Here is a 22,831-nt window from a genome sequence, read left to right on the forward strand (position 1 = left end):
GGAGCGGAGGTTGCAGTGAGCTGAGATTATGTCACTGTACTCCAGCCTGGGTGACAGAGCAAGACTGTCTCAAAAAAAAAAAAAAAAAAAATATATATATATATATATATATAGAGAGAGAGAGAGAGCACAATATTGCTCACATGTCTCTTTTCTGCTATCCTCTATTCTTTCCTTCACTCCATAACTTTACCATCAGTTCCCCAACACTCCAAATGTATTTATACTCCTCCCCATGTAGTCCCCTTTTTCTTTTCTGTCCCCTGCTCAGTGAAGTTTCATGCTGTACTCACTTCTCTTCTACATGATCAAATTTCTGTATGTTGCCATTTCTCATTGTTCTTATGTTCTCTACACTTTTAAACTCTTCTTACTATGTAAAACAAATTTGTAATCTGCTTTCCATGCTTTCTTTCCACATCCTTACAAAGTCATATTTCCCCCTCTGACTTTCCCCTGAGAAAGGTCCCAGATCAAATTTCAGGTGGTTGTTTTCAGTCCCAGCTACTTCCCTCCCTCCCCTCCCCTCTGGCGGAAATTCCATTACCCCCCTTAGTTGTGGTTGTTGTTTACCCCTATCCCATCTCAGGTCCCTGATAATCTTGTTTCCAAGAATTAGGAAACCTTTTACTCGCTGTCTTTTCTTTTTTTAAAGAAGATTCAGGGTCGGGTGCAGTAGCTCACGCCTGTAATCCCAGCACTTTGGGAGGCCGAGGCATTAGGGAGTACCTGCCTTAGAGGTGGTTCTGTGAATTAACAAGATTATGTGTTCAAAGGTTTAGTAAGACTATTAAGTATATAATAAGACTATATGTTTTTTTTTTTTTTTTCTACTTAAGCTGATTGGTTTCTCTTAAACTGTTCTTGAGTAGGTTGGCTTTTCCATTCTTTTCCTTGTAACAAAAGTGGATCACCTGAGGTCAGGAGTTCAAGACTAGCCTGGCCAACATGATAAAACCCTGTCTCTAAGAAAGATACAAAAAAATTACCCAGGCATGGTGGCAGGTGCCTGTAATCCCAGCTACTCGGGGGCCTGAGGCAAGAGAATCGCTTGAACCAGGGAGTTGGAGGTTGCAGTGAGCCAAAATCGTGGTACTGCACTCCAGCCTGGGCAACAACAGTGAAACTCCGTCTCAAAGAATAAAAGAAGATTCAGAAGAAAGTTTTTCCTCATTAAGGTGTTAATATGTTTTTTTCGTGGTGAGCCCAAACGACAACCTTGCTAAGCAATGGCTTTCAATGAAAAGCCATTTTTTAAACCAAAATAATGGATCTTTAATGTTAGAATTAAGGAATTTGGTAAAAATATAATTAGATATTGAATGCCCTCCTGGTATCCTGAACAGATAGCAGCCTCATCTACCCATTCATAAAGATTCACTTTTATTTTCCCTTCTCTAATTGAGTTGATTCTATTCTGAGGCTTTTTCCATATTCCGTGCTTATCATTCAAGAAAATTCTCCTTTCTCCTCAAATGAACGCATTATGGAAATTCGAGTGTGTCTTCTACTCAGTAAATACAGTTCTATGCACACTTTTTCTCAGTATTGTTTTGACTGATGGCAGAGAGTGCGAACCGCAGCTGGCTTCCCAACTTCGGAGTCTTACTTTGATGACATATACAGCAGCATATGTTGCTTGACACAAGCTCCCTCCTTCTCCGCTTCAGGGTACTTGTGGCCAAAGTTAGATGTTTAACCAACCACTTTCCACCTGGTGAGAAGGCACAAGCAACCTCTCAGATCCCTCTTCCTTTTGTACCGAAGCAGCTACAACACGGTGAAGAAGGAAAGGAATCCTAAAAGAAGCGGGAACAAAGATGGAAGAGCACCAGACCACGGGATAGCCAGATGAGAGAGTGACAACAGGCTGACACCAGGGTGGGGGAGCAGGAAGCTAAAAGATGGAAATTGCAAAATTCCAAATTCAAAGCGAATTTGAGAAGTGGGGAAGGGGTCCTGGGGGATCTGGAAACTTAGGGTAAAACAGGAAGACATCAGGAGCACAGTGGAGGACAGGCAGGGCTGTCCTTGTAGCTTTGTCAGCGCAGGGAGGCCTTGATTAAAAAAGCAATACTCTGATAAAAACGGAAGCCCTTGTATCTTTGAGCATTTTCACCAACCAGACATCAGGGAAAGTGACTTGTTAAGACTGTGGTAAGGAGAGGAACAGGTGGCCACAGTTTTGTTTTCTTTCTTTCTTTCTTTCTTTCTTTTTTTCTCTAAAAACCAGTCAAGCAGACCCAGAAGCAGCAGTCAGACGACAAATTCTGGGCAGAACCCAAGATGGAAAAAGCAAATGTTTATATAAATAGAGGTGCAGAGCCCACAGCTTCCTGTTGACAAATCGACCTTCACTCTACCTCAAACCCTCATTTTTTTTTAATAGCTGATAATGATTTTGTGTTATTTTTCAACTTGTCCAATCACTTAGAGTAAGGTTCTAGTTTATTCCTAACCCTTGGGCCTTGCAGTGCTTTTCTCTACCTCTGGTATTTTTCCCTTTCCTCTCCCTTTTCCTTTCTCCTGTGTGCTTACCTGGCTGTACATCTGTGCTGTGTAGCTTTATGGAGTGTTTGGTTAAATTTATGTAACAATCCATAGGGATTCAAGATGATCTCATAAATTTGTGGGAGATTCACCTTGTCTTCCCTCCTCCACCAAACAAACAAACAAACAGAAACCCCGAACCAAACCAGAATAGTTAAGTTTTGAGCAAGTATAAGGAAATTCATTTTCTGGAAAATAATCTGTATCATACTGAAGAGATTGATGGATGTTAAGGTATCAACTGCATCATCGTATACCATTTCCTAATATGTGCTTCTGTCCCAAATGATCAAACACAGGAGTTATAATGAATGGTAATGAGAATTGTACACAAAAACATTTCTTCCATTTGTATAAAATTACCTCTATAAATCCATCTATTCTTGAAAATGGATGAGATTTTAGGGGAAAGGAGAATGAAGTGGTAGTAACACAAATAAGCAGGTCAGGCGCGGTGGCTCACACCTATAATCCCAGCACTTTGTTTGGGAGGCCGAGGCAGGAAGATCACCTGAGGTCAGAAGTTGGAGACCAGCCTGGCCAACATGGGGAAACCCCATCTCTACTAAAAACACAAAAATTAGCTGGATGTAGTGGCCTGCGCCTGTAGTCCCAGTTACTAGGGAAGCTAAGGCAGGAGAATCACTTGAACCTGGGAGGCAGAGGTTGTATGTAATAAGCCAAGATCTCAGGCCACTGCACTCCAGTCTGGGCAACAGAGTGAGACTCTGTCTCAAAAAAAAAAAACAAAAAAAAAAACAAATAAGCTTATGAAAATGTGTAACATTAACATCAAAATCAATACATGTTGAAAACAAAAATGACTTCAAATACTTATATAAAATAATAAATGATAGCTCCTTAATTGGTTATTAAGAGAAACTGGTTTGCCGGAAGTTAATTTATAACTTGAGAAAGTCAAACAATTGTGGTCATTTATGTTGCCACTATCTGACAAAGACTGAGATAGAAAGATCTGACATAATGTAATAATTCATAATTAAAGTACAAGTACTCACAAGAATGCCAATATATTCTAATGAGATAGGGTAGGAATAATTTATCTCTTGTCATGTAGAAACTAAAAACAATTATTACATCATTGATATATGGGACATCTAGATCCCCAAATCAACATGGTTCTAGGTACAATAAAAGCAACACTTACATCATCCTGTTCATTTTAATTTCAAATACTAGGTATTTGTTTCAGTGCCAGTCCAGACTTGGTACTCACTAGTGGTGTGATGTTAAGCAAGTAACTTCTCAACTGTAAACTGGTGGCAATATACCTGCCTTAGGGGTGGTTCTGTGAATTAACAAGATTATGTGTTCAAAGGTTTAGTAAGACTGTTAAATATATAATAAGACTATAGGGTTTTTTTTCTACTTTTTTTTTTTTTTTTTTTTTTTTGAGACTGAGTCTTGCTCTGTCCCCCAGGCTGGAGTGCAGTGGTGCAATCTCGGCTCACTGCAAGCTCCGCCTCCCGGGTTCACGCCATTCTCCTGCCTCAGCCTCCCAAATAGCTGGAACTACAGGTGCCCCGCCACCTCGCCCAGCTAATTGTTTTGTATTTTTAGTAGAGATGGGGTTGCACTGTGTTAGCCAGGATGGTCTCGATCTCCTGACCTCGTGATCCACCTGCTGGGATTACAGGCGTGAGCCACCGCGCCCGGCCTTTTTTCTACTTAAAGCTGATTGGCTTCTCTTAAACTGTTCTTGAGTAGGTTGGCTTTTCCATTCTTTCCCTTGTAACAAAATGACATGAACCTTGTTGGATAGTCAATGAGTAGGAAACTTGCAAAAAATGTGCAATACCACAAATACTAGTTTCTCTACTGTTTAAAGTGTGTTTAAATTTACCTTTTTTTTTTTTTTCTCATACAGATGGGGGTCTGGTTATGTTGCCCAGACTGGTCTTGAACTCCCAGTCTCAAGTGATTCTCCCACCTTGGCCTCCCAAAGTGTTGAGATCACAAGCATGAGCCATTGTTCCTGGTCCTAATTTAAATTTAATTACAAATTATTTTTTGGCCAGATTAGGTAGCTCACATCTATAATCCCAACGCTTTGTGGGAGACCAAGGCAGGAGTTCAAGACTAGCCTGAGAAACACAGCAAGACTGTCTCTACAAAAAATTAAAATACTAGCCAGGCATGGTAGCTGCCCCTGTAGTCCTAGCTACTGTGGATGCTGAGGCAGGAGGATTGCTTGAGGCCACAAGGCTGAGGTTACAGTGAGCTATGATGGTACCACTGTACAACAGCCTGGGTGACAGATTGAGATCCTGTCTGTAAAACAATTTTTTAAAAGTAAAACTTTTTTTAAAGTGGAATTAATCCAAATTTGGTATTTGGAACTCTGGGATTTGGTATTTGGAACTCCCACCATGAACAGATAAACAGTAAGTCTAGTGACTTTGGGAATCTAATTTGTTTCTTTTTCAGTAGATTGTATTTTTTTATTCCAGGTTTTCTAAGGTGTAGCATCCCAAACAAACCTTTGGCAAGCAAGTAAACTACTCCTTTGTCTTGGAGTCTTCCTTTTGTGACTGAATGAACTTTTAGAACTTTTAGAAGTTTGGTATTTGGAACTCAAACCATTGTTATGGTTTGAATGTTTGTCCCCTCCCAAACTCATGTTGAGTTTTAATTGATGTGGGGTCTTTAAGAGGTGATTAGGGGTCGGGCATGCTGTAATCCCAGCACTTTGGGAGGCTGAGGCTGGTGGATAACCTGAGGTCAGGAGTTCGAGACCAATCTGGTCAACATGGCGAAACCCTGTCTCTACTAAAAATACAAAAAATTAGCCAGGTGTAGGGGCGGGCACCTTATAATTCCAGCTACTTGGGAGGCTGAGGCAGGAGAATCGCTTGAACCCAGGAGGTGGAGGCTGCAGTGAGCCAAGATTGTGCCATTGCACTCTAGCCTGGGCAACAAGAGCAAAACTCCATCTTGAAAAAAAAAAAAAGAAGAAGAAGAAGTGATTAGGGCCAGGAGCAGTGGCTCACATCTGTAATCCCAGCACTTTGGGAGACTGAGGCAGGAAGATGACTTGAGGTAAGTAGTTCAAGACCAGCCAACTCCAGCCAATATGGTGAAACCCTATTTCTACTGAAAATACAAAAATTAACTAGGTGTGGTGGCAGGTGCCTGTAATCCCAGCTACTCAGGAGGCTGAGCCATGAGAATTGCTTGAACCTGGGAGGCAGGAGGTTGCAGTGAGCCAAGATCGCACCACTGCACTCCAGCCTGGGTGACAGAGCGAGACTCCATGTCAAAGAAAAGAAAAGAAAAGAAAAGAAAAGAAAAGAGGCCGGGCGCGGTGGCTCAAGCCTGTAATCCCAGCACTTTGGGAGGCCGAGACGGGCGGATCACGAGGTCAGGAGATCGAGACCATCCTGGTTAACACGGTGAAACCCCGTCTCTACTAAAAAATACAAAAAACTAGCCGGGCGAGGTGGCGGGCGCCTGTAGTCCCAGCTACTCGGGAGGCTGAGGCAGGAGAATGGCGTGAACCCGGGAGGCGGAGCTTGCAGTGAGCTGAGATCCGGCCACTGCACTCCAGCCTGGGTGACAGAGCGAGACTCCGTCTCAAAAAAAAAAAAAAAAAAAAAAAAAGAAAAGAGGTGATTGGGTGATGGCAAATCCATCATGAATGGATTACTGCTGCTGTTATTGCAGGGGTAAGTTAGTTATTATGAGACTGGGTTTATAATAAAAGTGAGTTTTGCCCGATTTCTTCTCTCTACCTCACCAGTTTGCTTGCACTTTCTGTCCTTCCACCATGGGAAGACTCTCATCAGATGATGGCACCATGTTCTTGGGCTTCTCAGCCTCCAGAACTGTGAGAAATAAATTTGTTTTCTTTATAAATTACTCAGTGGGTGACAGATTCAATAACAGAAAATAGACTAAAACAACAACAACAACAATAACAACAACAACTTTTTCATAAAGTGTTCTGTGCTTTTTTAAAAACAAACATCATATTCCTTGTGTGGCGAGAAGCAGAAGTATTATTATTCCTATTTTTCAGACAGAGAAAAAGGTTTAATAAGACCTAATCAAGTTCACACGGTTTTGGTGCAGCAGAACCATGCCTGAACTCTAAAACTCTAAAACTTCTAAAAGGTCTAAAAGTTCATTCAGTCACAAAAGGAAGACTCTAAGACAAAGGAGTTAGTTTACTTGCTTGCCAAAGATTTGTTTGGGAGGCTACGCCTTAGAAAACCTGGAATAAAAAATACAACCTACTGAAAGAGAAACAAATTAGATTCCCAAAGTCACTAGACTTACTGTTTATCTGTTCATGGTGGGATTTTTTTTTTTTAAATTTTAATTCTTTGAGACAGAGTCTTACTCTGTTGCCCAGGCTGGGGTGCAGTGGTGTCATCTAGGCTCACTGCAACCTCCGCCTGCCAGGTTCAAGGGATTCTCATGCTTCAGCCTCCTGAGTAGCTGGGATTATAGGCATGCACCACCATGCCCACCTAATTGTTTTTGTATTTTGGGGTTTTGTTATTTTGGCCAGGCTGGTCTCAAACTCCTGGCCTCAAGTGATCCTCCTGCCTCGGCCTCCCAAAGTGCTGGGATTATAGGCATAAGCCACCACAACCTGTCAGATTTTTTTTTTTTTTGCATATGGTTCTCATATCCTCAAAGATTATTACCCACCTTCAGAGATTGCCATTGGCAAAGTCAGAGATGCAGTTGTTTTCATGAGTCAGTAACTTATGGAGGAGACTTGAAGGTTTCATTTATTTTGGAAATTAGAATTAGAGGTTATGGCCCTGCTTATTTGTTTTCTTGCTTACCTCAAGGTGCAGAATGCTTTTATGTCCACTGGATGTGAAGTGCTCTCTTATTCAGAGTTGAGGTAGAGAAACTTAGTGTGGTGGCTCCTGCCTATAATCCCAGCTACTCCCCAGGCTGAAGCAGGAAGACTCCTTGAGCCCTGGAGTTCAAGGCCACCCTGGGCAACAAAAGGTGTGAGACCCTTGTCTCACAAACAAACAAACAAAACAAAAAAACAAACAAAGTTGAGGCAGAGTACAGGTGTCTGTTGTTTTCACACATCACACACACTACCAGGAATTCTATGGAGACTCAGCCAGTGGCTGTTAGCTATGAATCTGACCAGAAACAAGAACCTGGAAAAGGCCAAAGAGGTTCCGATTTTTCCCCTTCTCAGAAGGGTAGAGAATCAGTGTGTTTACTGGCTCATCAGTCTTTCTCTTTATCCTGATTTCTTTGACTGACTCCTTCAGGAAGGATAGCCTATGTGTCGGAGCTAGACTATACGGGTGCAATTCCTGACTCCACCTGTTCCACGGTGAGCAGGCCTGTGCAAACCTACCCCCAACGGCTGAGGGAGCTGAAAGGCCAGATAAAGAGGCAGACATGCCCAGTTTCTCAGCAAAAAAGCATTTAATAAGAACTTAAAAGCAGAAGCCATGTCCCAGGCATCTGCAAGATGGTGGATCCCCTTGCTGTTACCCCAACCCAGACCCAGGGCTTATATACCGTAGGGAAAGGGTATCTGTGCTTCAGAAGGGATGTGTAAGACAATTGAAGCTGACTCCTCAGGGAAAGGCAAGAATGCTACCTGCATCATAGCCTATTGAAGGGGTGGCCTGCCCCTCCACACCTGTGGGTGTTTCTCGTTAGGTGGAACGAGAGACTTGAGAAAAGAAATAAGACACAGAGACAAAGTATAGAGAAAGAAAAGCGGGGGCCCAGGGGACCGGCGCTCAGCTTACGGAGGACCCACGCCGGCACCGGTCTCTGAGTTCCCTTAGTATTTATAGATAATTATCTTTACCATCTTAAAGATAAGGGAGTGGCAGGACAATAGGATCGTTTTTAGGGAGGAAATCAACAGTAAGACATAAGAACAAGGATCTCTGTGACATGAATAAGTTTAAAGGAAAATCCTGTGCCTTGAGATAAACCTTTTAGCGGCATTGTTTCATCCTATCACATGGGGATAAACCTGGGACAATACCTAGCTTTTCTAGGAACAAAGACACACCCTGCACGCCCAAAATCCATTAAACCTTGAGTTACCACAGCACATGTCTCTTGCAAGGACAAGGTTGGGGGTAGGGTCACAGATTAACAGCATCTCAAATACAGAACAAAATGTGAGTCTCTTATGTCTACTTCTTTCTATATAGACACAGTAACAGGCTGATCTCTTTCTTTTCCCCACACCTATAATTTGCTTAAGGGCAGGATTCATAGTAAGTGCCTGTTTATGATAACATCAAGGTTTTTTTAATCTAGGGGCTAGACTTTTGGTAAATATGTGTTCTTAACAGTAGATAAAGTAGAAATATTAGAGGTATTACTGGAACTGGGAGTTAATCAGAAGTCAACATGGTGTTTGAGTAGCCAAGATGAAGTTACTTTAGCCTCCACGCCACCATTATGATTCAAACCATTCTATGCCTCACTTTTCTCATCTGTAAAAGAGATCAGTGATATAAAACCCTTAAGGCGGCTGGGCGCGGTAGCTCACGCCTGTAATCCCAGCACTCTGGGAGACTGAGGCGGGCGGATCACAAGGTCAGGAGATCGAGATCATCCTGTCTAACATGGTGAAAACCCGTCTCTACTAAAAATACAGCAAATTAGCCGGGCATGGTGGCGGGTGCCTGTAGTCCCAGCTACTCAGGAGGCTGGGGCAGGAGAATGGCGTGAACCCGGGAGGCGGAGCTTGCAGTGAGCCGAGATCCCGCCACCGCACTCCAGCCTGGGCGACAGAGTGAGACTCCGCCTCAAAAACAAACAAACAAACAAACAAACTCTTTAGGCTACTGCAAGATTACATAAATTAAGTGGTTTAGAGTAGCACGCGGCACATAGGCCCTATGTAAGTGTGAGTCATTATCCTTCAGTCAACAAACAACTTTAGAACACCAAGTGCCCAGGTCAGTGCTGGGATGCAGAGTTAACTAAGACATGGCCTCCACATTTATTAGAGTCACTTCTTTTTTTTTTTTTTTTTTTTTTTTTTTTTTGAGACACTCTGTCACCCAGGCTGGAGCACAATGGCACAATCACACTCACTGCAACCTCTGCCTCCTGGGTTCAAGTGATTCTCCTGCCTCAGCCTCCTGAGTAGCTGGGAGTACAGGCACGCACCACCACACCCGGCTAATTTTCGTATTTTTAGTAGAGACGGGCTTTCATCCGTTGGTCAGGCTAGTCTTAAATCCTGACCTCGTGATCCTCCTGCCTCAGCCTCCCAAAGTGCTGGGATTACAGGCGTGAGCCACCAGGCCTGGCCTAGAGTCACTTCTTAGTATTGCTCAAGTTGTTTCTTTCTGCTTTTAATAACACCTTTTGCCTCCTACAATGACATTCATTTTCTTGTTTTCTTTTCAAGTTTTTATCATTTTTGATAATAAAAAATTAAGTAATGCTTTAAATTATACTATAAATGTATCACGTGTCCTCCTGTTCAGGGAAAACATACATCTGCTCACCGCCTTTAGTTCCCCTCTTCACATCTGCTGCCTAGTTTTGGCCAAGTGAACTTTCCATTGATATCCTGGGCTCTTTCCTCCCATTCCCATATCTGTTCTTTCTTCTCGGTCCCAGAGCCCTTGTCATCTTTTTACCCCTTATTTATGGATTTTCTCCTCTGATTGTACAAACTAATAACATACCTGAAGAGAGAACAGCCCAGTCATTGCTTGTTTCTTTTTTCTGGCTATTCAGTCCCTAGAAGTCTCTGAGTTTAATCAGGTTTTTTTTTTTTTTTTTCCTGGGGAAAGAGCTTTAATATTCTGGTACACCATGGTGAGCAGAAGCCCAGTCAAAACATCTACACAGGCAGGTGTGTGTGATTTTAAGCCCACTAGGTCCCACTTTCTCTCATCACAGTCCCTCCCTAAGGTGCTGCCTAGAATTCTGCACAAGCATTCTTACTCCCAAAGCACAGGGCTTTCTTCCAGCTTGCTTTTCGAAGGAGGCATCTCAACCAGAAGGGCAAAGACAGAAGAAAAAGGAAAAACCAGGCAGAGACGCTGATACAGAGTTTATTGTTACGTGTTTGGCTGGGTGCAGAATTGCCCTCCCCACCCCTGGCCACCCTGGCCTCCTGGGAGGAACAGGCAGAGATGGCTCCAGATGGCTCTTGGCTGCCACTCTAGGCCTCAGGGCTTACACAATGAGCACAGCGGGTTCCACCTTCCGATAGGAAGTGCAAACTCGAATTCACAGTCAGACTTCACCAGGAGGGAGAGATGGTCTTTGGCTGAAGGCACTTTAATCAGGGAGCAAACCCAATGCCAGGGTTTGTCTTCCTTCTCGTTACTCTGATAAATCTAGACGCCACTCTGTTGGAAAACCAGCACTGCCTGCAGCTGGGGTTAGTGCACTGACCGAGTGAGGCATGAGACCCGCTCACTGAGAACTTCTCATTAGGGCTGTTAGCGTGGTCAGCCAGCAGCTAGCATGGAGTGAACTGTTTTCCACAGGCAGCCTCATACTTCTTGAGCCGGCCCACTATCTTCTGGGTGCCATGCAGATCCACAAAGCAGAAAGGCCCTCCAAGACAAGGCGGGAAGCCGAGCCCAAAGATGGCTGTGATGTCTCCCTCTGCAGGTGTGACCAAGATCCCCTCTCGCAGGCACGTGACTGCCTCATCCACAAATCTTGTCGCCAGGCGGAACTGGATGTCTTCGTCCAAGGAGACTTTAGACTTAGGAGGCATCTTTAGACTCACTAAGATACTATCCACGTCAGAATTCAAATTCTTACTCTTCACATTCACGCCCTTCCCAGACTTGCAACCTAGGAAGCCCTTGAACACCATCTATGTCAGCAGTTCTGGGTTTCCACCTCCACACCGCTCCCCAAAGGCTTTGCGCAGATCTTCCGCCACGTGTTTCGCTACATCCACCCCAACTTCATCCACCAGTGTGGCGGCACCCACAGGAAAGCCAAAGCTTGTGGTCAGGGAATCCAGCTTCTTGAGGTCAACTCCTTCCTGGAGGATTCAGATGACTTCAGACATCATGGGCGAAAGACATCTGGTGGTATAGAAGCCAGGTCCATCCTTAACCACAATGATGACCTTTGCCTGCTTGAGACCGACTGCTACAGCTGAAGCACTGGTGTCTTTGGAAGTTTTCTCAGTTGTAATCATCTCCAGCAGCTGCATCTTGTCAATGGGAGAGAAGTAGTGCATGCCAATCACCTTCTCAGGTCTTTTGCTGACAGCAGCGATTTCACTGATTGGGAAAGCAGATGTGTTACTGGCAAAGACACAGTGATCTGGAACCACCGCTTCTACTTCCTTTAGCACTCTGTGCTTAAGACTAAGGCCTTCAAACACAGCTTCAATCACCATGTCGACCTTTAAAACATTGCTAATCAAGTTGCCCAGTCAAGTTGCTGAAGATGGAATCCCTTTCAAATGATTCCTCTGGAGGTTTCAAATGATGTTAGAGCTTTCTTCTTCACTTTATCATTCAATCCTTTGAACGCTTGTTGCTGTCCTTGGCCTAGCCTAGTGAGTGTGGCATCTTTAAGTATAGTCTTTAGCCTCTTATCCACAGAGACTTGGGCAATGTCTGCTCCCTTCAGCCCTTCACCAAGAATAACCAGATGCTTCACATCCTTCTGTGGAGCTCCAAATTTATTCTTCTTGCACAAGACCTGACCATGGCAGAATCCCATCAAGGCCTTTGATTCACTGGTCATTGCAAGCTCTCCAAATTTCTGAGATTCAGAGAGATAACCAGCATCACTCCCTTGCTCAATTCCAGTCTTTACCACATCAATTATTTTCAGAGGCGCAGGATAAAGACCTTTAGTCTCCTTTCGCACTTTTTCTTCTACTTTTTTGGAAACCTGTTGCCTGACAAATGGAATGGTCATGGCGTACCCTGTCAATTTTTCCACCAATCCCTTGTCTCTCTTTGGAGAGATCTTATCAGCTAGACCTTTGGCGAAAGTAATGGCAACTTCTTCTTGGTATTCTATTGCCCGTTACTCTGGAGGTTTTAGTCCTGTTCCCAGGGGTTCCACCAATCGGTCAACCAGTCCCATTTTCTTTGCCCTGTCTGCATGAATGTTTCTACTAGGCAGCATCATGTCAAAAGCAGCAGGCACACCCACCATTTTGGGCAACCTTTGTGTGCCTCCTGCTCCTGGTAAGAGCCCCAGCAAGACTTCAGGGGCACCTAATATGTTTTTCCGTCTTTTGTTGCTATTCTGTATTGGCATGAAATGGCAAGCTCAAGTCCTCCTCCCAGGCAGGATCCATTGATGGATCAAACAGGCTTTGTGACCTTCTCAAGTTTCTCAAATGTTCTCTATGCTTCTTGTGACATCTGTGTTACTTCTTGAGGGGTCTTGCAAGTGGCTAACATGTTGATATCAGCACCTGCAATAAAGCAGCCTGGCTTTGATGAGATAAGGGCGGCACTTCTGATGTGATTAGTAACCCAGATTTCATTCATAACTTCTGTGAACTCTGAATGCAGCTCTTCATTCAGTGTATTTACTTTTGAATTGGGAGAGTTAATTCGAATAATTGCCACATCCCCTTTGACTCCGTGGTTCATATGGGTTCTGGTCAGCAAAGCGGAAGACTCTGTAAAACTGCAGCATATATAACTTTGGGAGCAGAGGATCCTGAAGGCAGAGAAGTGGCTGAGGATGCCAATTGCCCAGTGGGCCACCATGTTGAGTTGAAGAGGACAGCAGTGGAGAGCGCTTTTAGCGGGGCCGGCCGAGCGGAGGAGTTTTCCTCTTAATCAAGATTTTAAAAAATTGAGGTGAAATTGACATAACATAGTATTAAGCATTTTAAAGTATACAATTCAGTGGCATTCAGCATATACAGACTTGTGTAACTACCACCTCTATTTTCAAAATTTTTTCCTATCCCCAAAAGAAAAGCCCACATTCCTTAAGCAGCCACTCCCTAGTCTCCTCTCTAGCTCCTGGGCAACTACTGGTCTGCTTTCTGCCTCCAGGGATTTACCTATCCTGGATACATTTTCATATAAATTGAATACTTCCATATAAATGAAATCATGCACAATGTGACCTTTCTAGTATGTCTTAAGATTTTAGGATTATTTGCATGGAGCATAAATAACTAATTACAGAGCACATCCAGGAAAATTGTCTCAATGGAGAATTTTGATTTTATTTAATTTTTGCTGTAGCCATGCCTCCTTTAGGGAACCTGTGGATGGAGGTCTAAAGTAACCTGAATGCATGGAGGTAGGGGCAGGCTGAATAAATTACCCACAGTGCTGGCATGTACTGAGTGAGTTACTAGTGTTGTTTTCTAACTGTGCTGAGATGGTTGACTCTTCCTTTCCTCCTCTGGTAACAAAGTGAAAAGGCCCTCATTGATTGCTACTTTTAGCCAATGTGTGGATGCGGGTGGGGAGTGTGTGGATCGGTGGGTAAAAGGGGTGAGGGGTTGTGGGAAGGGGGAAACTGGCTGCAGTGTGAACTAAAGAATTTGGAGCTGTTGATGTCGTTTGCTTCTCAAATCTCATTAAGGACACTGATTTTAATGAAAACAAGAGGGGTTGTGATTTGATTAGTAGTGACTGAATAGATTATCATAAAAGAAAGGCAATCACCAGTGCAGACCCTAAAAGAAAAAACGCAGCCTGGTGCGTGGCTCACTCCTATCCTAGCACTTTGGGAGGCCGAGGCAGGTGGATCATGAGGTCGGGAGATGGAGACCATCCTGGCTACCATGGTGAAACCTTGTCTCTACTAAAAATACAAAAAATTAGCCGGGTGCGGTGGCAGGCACCTGTAGTCCCAGCTACTCAGGAGGCTGAGGCAGGAGAATGGCGTGAACCCGGGAGGCCAAGTTTGCAGTGAGCTGAGATTGCACCACTGCACTCCAGCCTGGACGACAGAGCGAGACTCCGTCTCAAAAAAAAAAAAAAAAAAAAAAAAAAAAAGAAAAGAAAAGAAAAAAAGAGCTGAGGAGGAAGAATTTGCCAACATGGTTCCAGGACTTCAAGAATTCTGGAAAGAAGTATCTTTAGAGATGAGAATGGCAATTCTACAGATGGCATGGTGTTTCTAATATGCTATAATTTCCTTAGGAACTGTCCCTCATCCATTTTAGAGCTAACTGGGTCAATATTTACTCTACTAATCTTTGGAATCATATCAGACCTTACATTGCATCTCTGAGCAAACAACTAATATGGAATTTGGTCTTTGGAATGTATCTACCCACAAAGAGAAAAAAACCCTGTGAAGAGTTCCATGTAATTTGGAACACCTCTAATTTTCCCTGGCATTTCAATTCGTTGAAAACTGCCCTCCTTCCCCCGTAACCCCATGACAGCTTAAAAAAATTTATTTTGTCATTTTAGAGCTGGATGAGACTTTGGAAATCTTCTAGGCCAATATTTATCAAAGTTCGCCTCCAAACTGACCACCAGCTTTGGAATGAATTATTGGCATGTTTTTCAAAAACGCAGAGCCCTGGGATGCACGAAGTCAAAATTTGTGGAATCTGCAATTTTATGCACTCACTCACTCACACCAAAATGTGAGAACCATAAATCTACTCATATTTCATAACTAATCAGAAAACTTTGAACCATGGGTGCAGATAACTTGTGGATGGTCACAACTTATATTTTTGAAATATCTCATCTTCTTTTTTTTTTTTTTTTTTAAAGAGAAGCTTTGAAGTAGAAGTATGAAATTTTTGTTATTCTTTTTTTTTTTTTTTAAATTTTACTTTAAGTTCTGGGATACATGTGCAGAACTTGCAGGTTTGTTGCATACGTATACATGTGCCATGGTGGTTTGCTGCACCTATCAACCCATCATCTAGGTTTTAAGCCCTGCATGCATTAGGTATTTGGCCTAATGCTCTCTATCCCCTAGCCCCCCAACCCCCAACATGGCCCCGGTGTTTGATGTTTCCCTCCCTGTGTCCATGTGTTCTCATTGTGCAACTCCCACTTATGAGTGAGAACATGCAGTGTCTGGTTTTCTGTTCTTGTGTTAGTTTGGTGAGAATGATGGCTTCCAGCTTCATCCATGTTCCTGCAAAGGACAATAACTCATTTTTTTTTTATGGCTGCATAGTATTCCCTGGTGTATATGTGCCATATTTTCTTTATCCAGTCTATCATTGATGGGCATTTGGGTTGGTTCCAAGTCTTTGCTATTGTCAATAGTGCTGCAATAAACATACATGTGCATGTGTCTTTATAGTAGAATGATTTATAATCCTTTGGGTATATACCCAGTAATGAGATTGCTAGGTCAAATGGTATTTCTGGTTTTAGATCCTTGAGGAATCGCCACACCGTCTTCCACAATGGTTGAACTAATTTATACTCCCACCAACAGTGTAAAAGCATTCCTATTTCTCCACAGCCTCACCAGTATCTGTTGTTTCCTGACTTAATAATCACCATTGTAACTGGCGTGAGATGGTATCTCATTGTGATTTTAATTTGCATTTCTCTAATGACCAGTAATGATGAGCCTTTTTTCATGTGTTTGTTGGCCACATGAATGTCTTCTTTTGAGAAGTGTCTGTTCATATCCTTTGCCCACTTTTTGATGAGGTTATTTTTTTTTTGTAAATTAGCTTAAGTTCCTTGTAGATGCTGAGGTATTACATCTTTGTCAGATGGGTAGACTGCAAATTTTTTCTCCCATTCTGTAGGTTACCTGTTCACTCTGATGACAGCTTCTTTTGCTGTGCAGAAGCTCTTTAGTTTAACTGGATCCCATCTGTCAATTTTGGCTTTTGTTGCGATTGCTTTTGGTGTTTTAGTCATGAAGTCTTTGCCCATGCCTATGTCCTGAATGGTATTGCCTAGGTTTTCTTCTAGGGTTTTTATGGTTTTGGGTTTTACATGTAAGTCTTTAATCCATCTTGAGTTAATTTTTGTATAAGATGTAAGGAAGGGGTCCAGTTTTCTGTTTTCTGCATATGACTAGCCAGTTTTCCCAGCACCATTTATTAAATAGGGAATCCTTTCCCCATTGCTTGTTTTTGTCAGGTTTGTCAAAGATCAAATGGTTGTAGAGGTGTGGCATTGAAATATCTCATCTTCTAATATACCAGTTATTAAATATACCAGTTATTGTAAGATAATATTTTATAAAAAGAGTTGTTATTTATAGAGTAACTTCTGTGAGACACTTATTTATGTTATTATCATTTTCAAGACAGGGTCTCACTATGTAGCCCAGGCTGGTCTCAAACTCCTGACCTCAAGTGGTCCATGAGCCTCAGCCTCCTAAAGTGTTGGGATTACAGTCATGAGCCTCCATGCCTGGCCTATGTTATCTTTGGCTATCCTGCAAAATAGCTGTTTCACCTCTGAGCCACCTCAGATATTTATGCCTGAACATAGGAATAATAATATTTCCTACCTCTTGGATTTAAAGGAGATACTATATGCAATGTGCTTCCATAAAGTAAGTACAGAATAAACATTAGCTATTATCACTATTATTTGATCACATTTTATACATGGAGGAACTGAAACATGTGACATTAGGTAACACATTCAAAGAAATGTGGAGGAGGAGGATGGTTAGGAAATGGTGGAGACAGAATTCAAATCTCTACGTGCTAGATTACAAAACCTAACTTTTCCTGCTACTCTACATCTTATATGTGCATGATCAGAGAAGGTTCCTTAGTTCATTTTCCCATTAAAAATAATTCTTTTGTTTTAGCCCTTTGCCCAGTCCTAGATTTTTGATACATTCTTGTTTACTGTTCTCTCATCCTTGAAGAGTCCTGGGCAGCTGCACAGCAGAAGTTGAATGAGTAATTCCTGTATATGCATAAAGGCCTGTCACTCAACTTCTTCATACCCCAGAGAAGTTCTGTAATATGGCTGGCAGCAAACTGAGAAAAACAAAAATCGGGGAATGCAGAAGTAGAAGCACTCCAAAAATCACACTTTCACCCACACAGACTCCTTTTTGAGCTCTTTTAAAAAACAACAAAGTATCATATTGAACAATCTAGCTGGTGTCCAAAAATAGTGGCCTGGGGAGTCACTGCCGGAGCATGCTGGCCTCAGACACAGGAATGTACACCCTGGAGACTCCCAGGGGAAGTCCCCAATTTGGCTTCACATAGTGGCCATAATGAAACCTCACCTTGTGCTTCTCATGGTGAGGATTAAGTGGTGAAGTCCAGATGTGCACCAGCAGCACAATTTCCAAGTCATGTTATTTTTGTTAAAAATGAACTAGCCAGGTTGTGCTGTGGTTTTTCAATAGAAGTTGGTGAGGGGAGAGAGTAGTTAGTAAGGAAAATAACTAATAGCTGAATGAAACCCCACAAAATTGTTTTTCAGTCTCACTAACTCCAAATCCCCCAAAAGAGAAAATGCTTCTGTAATTATAAGAGATATAATTTTTATTCCTTTAGAAGAAGCAAGGTGAACAGGGAATATTGCTTTCTAAGAAATAAAGTATTTTCTTATGCTGGACAAATCAGATTTCCTTAACATAAAGAATTTTATAGCTACATGTAATTTAGTTAACTCTGGATTTTATTAGAGTTTTTCTTAAGAAGATTATATAAAATATGAATAGCATCTTAATTTTATGTCATCATAGCTTTACTGTGAGCCTTCACTCAAACCAGACTGAGCTCAAACTGTTGCTAAAATATCAGAAGCAAGTCCTCACAACCCTGCTGTTCCTGTCACCTGGAGAGAAGATGACAGGAACAGCAAGGTTGGGAGGACAACAAGCTCATGCTGTTCCTGTCACCTGGAGAGATGAGAAATTTTATCAAGCATATTTTACATATCCCAGATGCCATGCTTTCAGATTCACACACAGCAGCTAGGAAAACCATCAGGATGACTTTGTGAGGAAGGAATTCTTTCCCAATGCCATACATTTCCTAAGGGAAAGCGCCAGATCTGCTGGACACGGTGGCTCACTCCTGTAATCCCAGCACTTTGGGAGGCCAAGGCAGGCAGATCGATTAAGCCCAGGAGTTTGAGACTAGCTTGGGCAAACATGGGGAAACCTTGTCTCTCCAAAAAATACAAAAATTAGCTGGGTGTGGTGGCACATGTCGGTAGTCGCAGCTACTCAGGAGGTTGAGGTAGGAGGATCGCTTGAGCTGAGCAGTTGGAGGCTGCAGTGACCTATGATTGCACCAGTGCACTCCAGCCTAGGTGACAGGTTGAGACCCTGTCTCAAAGAAAAAATAAAAGGGGACAGATCTTGGGCCCAAGTCTCTCTGTCTTCGAAGACCATGCTGGTTTCATTACACTATACTCTCTTCCCAGAATTCTCTGCCCCATCCTCAATGAAGATAAATGAATAGTCAAATATTTTCTATTCATTTTATTATTCGAATGATAAACATTCAAATCCTATCTATTCATCAAAGTCTCAATCAAGCACTACTGCCTGTATATCATTAAACTTGTGATTATTTCAATTATTTTTATTATTGTAGCTTTTATCTACCATGGTTTTCTTCTTCCTCTGAACTCATGCCACAAAGTGGATGATGCATATCCTGGTACAGCTGTCCCTTGGGAACCACGAGGGATTGATTGGTTCCAGGACCCTCCTCAGATACCAAAATCCGAGGATGCTCAAGTCCTTTATATAAAATGGCATAGTATTTACATATAACCTATACACATACTCCTGTATACTTTCAGTCATCTCTAGACTACTTATAATACCTAATACAATGTAAAGGCTATGTAAATAGTTGCTATACCATATTGTTTTTAAAATTTGTATTATTTTTAATTGTTATTTTGTTTGTTTTTCAATTATTTTCAATCCAAGGCTGTGGAACTCATGCATATAGAGGGCCAACCATACTGGGTTTGTACAAGAGAGTAAGAGAGGCCAGGTGCAGTGGCTCATGCCTGTAATCCCAGCACTCTGGGTGGCTGAGGCGAGAGGATCGCCTGAGCCCAGCAGTGCAGGACTAGCCTGGGCAACACAGTGAAATCCTGTCACTATAAAAAATTAAAATATTAGCTGAGAGTGGTGGCACATGCTTGTAGTCCTAGCTACTCAGGAGGCTGAGGTGGGAGGATCATTTGAGCCCAGGAAGTTGAAGCTGCAGTGAGCTGAGATTGCGCCACTGTGCTCCAGCCTGGGCAACAAAGCAACAAAGCAAGAACTTGTCTCAAAAAAAAAAAAAAAAAAAAGTAGGAGACCACATTTGGAAAATTTCAGCAAGAATTCATGCTTTTTACAGAGAATTAGAGAATCATTTTTTCTCAGTTTTTCCCCATTAAACTGTCTATATAAAGAAGAGCAAACTAAGAAATGCTGAGCATCTGAGGGTATAATTGCAAATCAATCAACTTACTTGGAATCTATGTTTGATCTTTAAAAGTTTCATGATGCTATATTAGCAACCACACTGGTAGGCCTGCTACATGTGGGTTTACTATGCAGACAGGGGAAAATAAAAATTGTTGAAGTCTTCCATGTCTTGAGGCCTTTTCCTTTGCTCATGAGAGTAGAAGATAATAATGGGGAAAAGAAAGGCCCGGTGTGGTAGCTCACATTTGTAATCCAAGCACTTTGAGAGGCCCAGTTAGGTGGATGTCTTGAGTCCAGGAGTTCGAGACCAGCCTGGACAACGTGGCGTAACCCCATCTCTATAAAAAATACAAAAATTAGCCAGGTGTGGTGGTGGGTGCCTGTGGTCCCAGCTACTGGAAAGGCTGGGGTGGGAGAGCCTGGGAGATGGAGGTTGCAGTAAGCCAAGATTGTACCACTGCACTCCAGCCAGGGTGGCACAGTGAGATTCTGTCTCAAAAAATAAAAATTAAAAAAAAAAAAGTGGGGAAAAGACATAAGTATAAGGAAATTAATGTGCATATTACATTCGTCTCTAAATAATTTTTTAAATAAAAATAATGTTTTCCTCTAATTTTCCTCAAATAAAATAAAATTAAATTAAAAAGTGGGGAAAAGACATAAGTATAAGGACATTAATGTGCATATTACATTCTTCTCTAAATAATTTATTAAATAAAAATAATGTTTTCCTCTAATTTTTGGGAAACCTTTATGTTCCAGGAAAGCATGGCATGTCCATCCTGTCGCTTCAACTTATCCTTGATCAATTGCTGCACCCTCAAAAAATAAGCATATCTCCAGATGTGCATGTCCCATTTTGAAAAGCATACGGCTAAAGAAACACTAAAGTTCCTTCAACTTTGAGATGCCATGATTCAGTAATTTTTAGATTTGTCTTTTATAGCTATTTATTTTAATATTGTCAGTCATTTAAGTATTTTGTCTTTTCTTTTCTTTTTTTTTTTGAGGCGGAATCTCACTCTGTCACCCAGGGTGGAGTGCTGTGGCACAATCTCGGCTTTCTGCAACCTCTGCCTCCCGGGTTCAAAGAATTCTGCTGCCTCATCCTCCCGAGTAGTTGTGACTACAGGCATGCACCACTGCGCCCGGCTAAGTTTTGTGTTTTCAGTAGAGACAAGGTTTCACCATGTTGGTCAGGCTGGTCTCAAACTCCTGACCTCAGGTAATCTGCCTGCCTCAGTCTCCCAAAGTGCTGGAATTATAGGCGTGAGCCATTGCGACTGCCTTTAAGTATCATGTCTACTTTTAAAGCTTTTAACAACATTATAAACTGCTTGAAGACCTATAATGCACACCAGTATTCACCTTCGATGTTCCCCTTATGCTCTCTCATAATAGGCGTTTAATAAATATTAATCAGATGAATGAATTTCAGCTTTCAAAGGTAATCTTTACACATTTCTCATAAAATCACTTTTTTAACTTGACCCCAAAGGGGTAGAACATCAAAACAAACAGAATATTTGTTTCTCTTCAGGAACTTCATTTTCAAATGCTGAATATCTAAAACGGATTGATATATGTTAGAGAGAATCTTTTTTTACAGTCTATATACTGACAAGATTTTCAAAACAGAAAGAGACATTATACAGGAATGTAGACTGTATTTTGTGTTGTGTTTATTAGGTTTTGCCAGCACCATAGGAAATACACTTTATAAAATAGAGTAAACAAATATCTACAGATAATTCTGCCAACAGAGCCTCTTTTGATAAAACAGGGAGCTCCAAAGAAGTACAGGTCCATGTTTCAACTAGATTTAGATTTGATACTTGCTAGGTCAACTGTCTACATTTTTGGGTGGAAGACAAAGTCTTTCTTGCATAAGCCATTTATTGAGTTTGCCTGATATATACCAATTCTAAATGATACAGTTATGTGGAGGTGGCGGGGGGATCTTTCTCTGTAGCTCTGATGAAGATTTCTAAATTGATATGGTCAGATAGATTAAGGTCTGTGGGGTTGATTTTACCAGCTTGAGAGTATTGCATGGGCTTTGGAATAAGGCTGACGCATTCAAATCTCAGTCCCAGCTTTTCTGCTTTCTAGCTGTTGGCTGAACTTTTTAGATGATTTTTTGTATAGAGAATGGGATCATTCCCTAGTCAGAGGCTGAGCAGGAAGAAAGAGGGCCCTTGTCAGGGAAACTATTGGGCTTTAAAAAACAATTTCAGTTTCAGTAAGGATGTGAGAGTGTGTGTGTGTGTGTGTGTGTGTGTGTGTGTAAAAGAGCTGCCATTAAGAAATATGTGAAAGGCCGGGTGCGGTGGCTCACGCCTTGTCATCCCAGCACTTTGAGAGGTCGAGGTGGGCAGATCACCTGAGGTCAGGAGTTTGATACCAGGCTGGCCAACATGGTGAAACCCCATCTCTACTGAAAATACAAAAAAATTGGCCGGGCGTGGTGGCTCGTGCCTGTAATCCCGGCACTTTGGGAGGCTGAGGCGGGCGGATCACTTGAGGTCAGAAGTTGGAGACCAGTCTGACTAACATGGTGAAACCCCATCTCTACTAAAAATACAAAAATTAACCCGGCATAGTGGCAGGCGCCTGTAATCCCAGCTACTCAGGAGGCTGAGGCAGGAGAATCGCTTGAACCCAGGAGGCGGAGTTTGCAGTGAGCTGAGATCCCACCATCGCACTCCAGCTTGGGTGACAGACTGAGGCTCCGTCTCAAAAAAAAAAAAAAAAAAAAAAGATTAACCAAGTGTGGTGGTGGACACATGTAATCCCAGCTACTTGGGAGACTGAGGCAGGAGAATGACTTGAACCTAGGAGGCAGAGGTTGCAGTGAGCTGAGATTGCACCACTGCACTCCAGCCTGGGTGACAGAGCAAGACTCAGTTTCAGAAAGAAAGAAAGAAAGAAAGAAGGAAAGAAGGAAAGAAAGAGAAAGGAAGAAAGGAAG

The 22,831-nt window shown here is 42.2% G+C and overlaps 1 pseudogene; it reads right to left on the reverse strand.

Moving 5' to 3' along the window:
* Positions 1 to 10,831: 10,831 nt before the first annotated feature.
* LOC722255 (trifunctional enzyme subunit alpha, mitochondrial pseudogene) lies at positions 10,832 to 12,702 on the reverse strand (annotated as a pseudogene).
* Positions 12,703 to 22,831: the final 10,129 nt, after the last annotated feature.

This window comes from Macaca mulatta, chromosome 11, assembly GCF_049350105.2.
Source record: "Macaca mulatta isolate MMU2019108-1 chromosome 11, T2T-MMU8v2.0, whole genome shotgun sequence".
Classification (NCBI taxonomy): Eukaryota; Metazoa; Chordata; class Mammalia; order Primates; family Cercopithecidae; genus Macaca; species Macaca mulatta.